The sequence below is a fragment of the Rhinolophus sinicus genome, linkage group LG06 (assembly GCF_036562045.2).
Source record: "Rhinolophus sinicus isolate RSC01 linkage group LG06, ASM3656204v1, whole genome shotgun sequence".
Classification (NCBI taxonomy): domain Eukaryota; kingdom Metazoa; phylum Chordata; class Mammalia; order Chiroptera; family Rhinolophidae; genus Rhinolophus; species Rhinolophus sinicus.
The window spans coordinates 104,788,435-104,791,073 of record NC_133756.1 but is presented as its reverse complement, the minus strand read 5'-3'; the positions used below and the strand labels follow the sequence as shown (position 1 = coordinate 104,791,073).

General features: G+C 39.9%; 1 pseudogene; it reads right to left on the bottom strand.

Moving 5' to 3' along the window:
* Positions 1–981: 981 nt before the first annotated feature.
* On the bottom strand, positions 982–2,001 carry LOC109450315 (immunoglobulin-binding protein 1; annotated as a pseudogene).
* Positions 2,002–2,639: the final 638 nt, after the last annotated feature.

Sequence of the window (2,639 nt, the reverse complement as noted above, 5' to 3'; positions counted from 1 at the left end):
AACATTTTGATGGCTACCAAATGGGAGGGGGAGTTGGGGGGGTGAAAAAGGGGAAGGGATTAAGAAGTACAAATTGGTTGTTACAAAATAGTCATGGGGGTGTAGGGTATAGCATAAGAAATATAGTCAATAATATTGTAATAACTATGTATGTCAGATGGGTACTAGATTTGTTGAGTGATAGATGGGAGGGTTGGGGGCAGGGTGAAAAAGATGAAAGGATTAAGAAATACATATTGGTAGTTACAAACTAGTCATGGGGATGTAAAGCATAGGGAATATAATCAGTACCATGGTAATAACTATGTATAGTGCCAGGGGGTACTAGTCAAGGGGATGACTTCTTAAGTTATATAAATGTCTAACTGCTATGCTATACTCCTGAAACTAACATAAAATAATATTGAATGCCAACTCTAATTGAAAAATTTTAAACGGGGGGAAGATAAAGAAGAATAAGAGGTTCAAAATTCCACATATAAAACAAATAACTCTTGGGGATGTAATACACAGCATAGGAAATACAGTCAATAATATTGTGATAATGTGGAACGGTGTCAGATGGTTGCTGGACTTATCGTGGTGATCACTGCTTTAGCATAAGGAATATAATCAATAATATGGTAATAACTACGTATTATATTGTGTCAAGTGGGTACTGTTGGATAACTATGATGCACACCTGGAACTAATATAATATTGTATGTTAGCTATATTTTATAAAAATCTTTTTTAAAAAAAGAAATTATAGTACACCATGATGAGCATCATAACGCCAAAACAAGACTGCTCGTACATCATGTAGGGCAAAAATACACATTAATTGCTTGACACTTTATTGAATGCAAAGCAAGATTAAACATCTTGGCCTTCATGGTGCAGAGCTGAAGCAGGAGCCCAGGAAGGGGAAGACTGCATAGCTTTCCTGGTGAGGAAGATGAGAGTGCCCCTTCCCCCAAGTCCCCTCTTGTTGTGGGAAAACTAACTCATGTTCTGACGGTTGCCATAACCCCTCGGATGGGTGTCCTTCCAGTCATCCCACTCCCGAGCTTGGTGAAGTGTTTGCTCATCATCTTCCTCCTTTTGTTCCTGATCTTCCTGTTGCTGAGCTGCTCGTTTGACCTCTGATGTTTCCTTGGCTATTCCCTGACGCGGTGATGCCCCAAAGTTCTGATGCTGATCATACCAGTCATGCACGGTCATAGATGCCAGACTTGGGTAACCAGCTCCAAATACTTTGGCGTGGGCCACATTCCGAGAGACAGTGAAGGGTTTCAGTGGAGGCCTGTCCTGAAGAGATGGGTGAGAAGTTGATGCCTCTGTTGAAGAGTCTTTTTCTCTCAGGATCTTTATCTCCTGGTCAATGCTCTCAATCTCTTCTAAGCTGATACCAATCCACCTTCGAAGGTGAAGGAGGTAATATTCACGAACACACTCGTCATCTGCTTGACCGGTGTCCACAGCAGATTTCAGCACAGTCAACCTATGCTCCATCTCCTTCTTCTGTTTGTATCTCTCTATCTTGGCCTGTCTTTGAGATGTCATAGCAACGAGGCTAGAATAAGCCATGGAGGAACTAGCAGTGTTATTTTCAGCTGAGTTGTTCTCGGTTTGGGGCAATTCGAACTCTGCCACATGATAGTACTGGCACTGAGTTAAGTAGTTTAAAAAGTGCTCTCGAGCCCACTGCAAATGATCTAGATGCTTATTCAAGTTGACTTGTCTCACGGCAAATGCTCCTTGAAATGCTGGCACCATCAGGTACTTCAGGTCAGTAGAAGCAATCTCTTCCAAATCTTCGTTTTGGCTGAACAAGTCGAGCTGCGATAACATTTCAGCAGCCTTCTTAAGGAGGTCCAGTCCCTTCAATACCTTCTCTTGGATTATCCGGGAACCAGTGGGTTCGGTCGCTACTTCCACTTCATCCAGAAGCTGCTTGCATGTTTCGAACAGCTCAGGAAGCCGAGGCAGTGGTAACCCGTCTTCTTCAGCAGCTGCCATCTTGGGAGAGGCATAAACAGTAATTTTTATTATAAGCTTATTTTGAACTTGATTATTGTTAATTTAAATACCTATTCCCTTTGCATTATTGTTGTGAGGACAAAATAAAAGACATGGACGTATTTTGAAAGAATTTTAAAATGGTATACAAATGCGAAATGTTTTATTATGTATTACTCCACTATATTGATCATTGTAAGATTTGAATTACTATATTAAAATCTAATGGTTGTATATGAGTATGTAATTCTACATCTTGAGTGCTATTCACTTTATTAGTACTCAACAATGATTTTTAATCAACTGAAAAGCTGAAAAGGGCTTTGGTAAAAGTCGCTGAAATGTGAACTACTTTACTGATGTTCATCCACAAATGACTTCTAAATTAAACTTCAGTTCATAAAATTCCTATTCTTTTACCATACATATAGCACCTTCTTGTAAGCCCTATGAAACCATGCATTTGAAAATCCTGCAGTGGTCCTCTGACCTGCAGACAGGTATTTCAAAGAAGAAGGACAGAGAAACTATTTCCCATCTGTATCCTGAGGAATAGCCACCACCTTTATAAAATGATTAATTTTCTCTAAACACAGACAAGAATAGTCTCTTCACTTTTCATCCCAGCCTGAATCCTC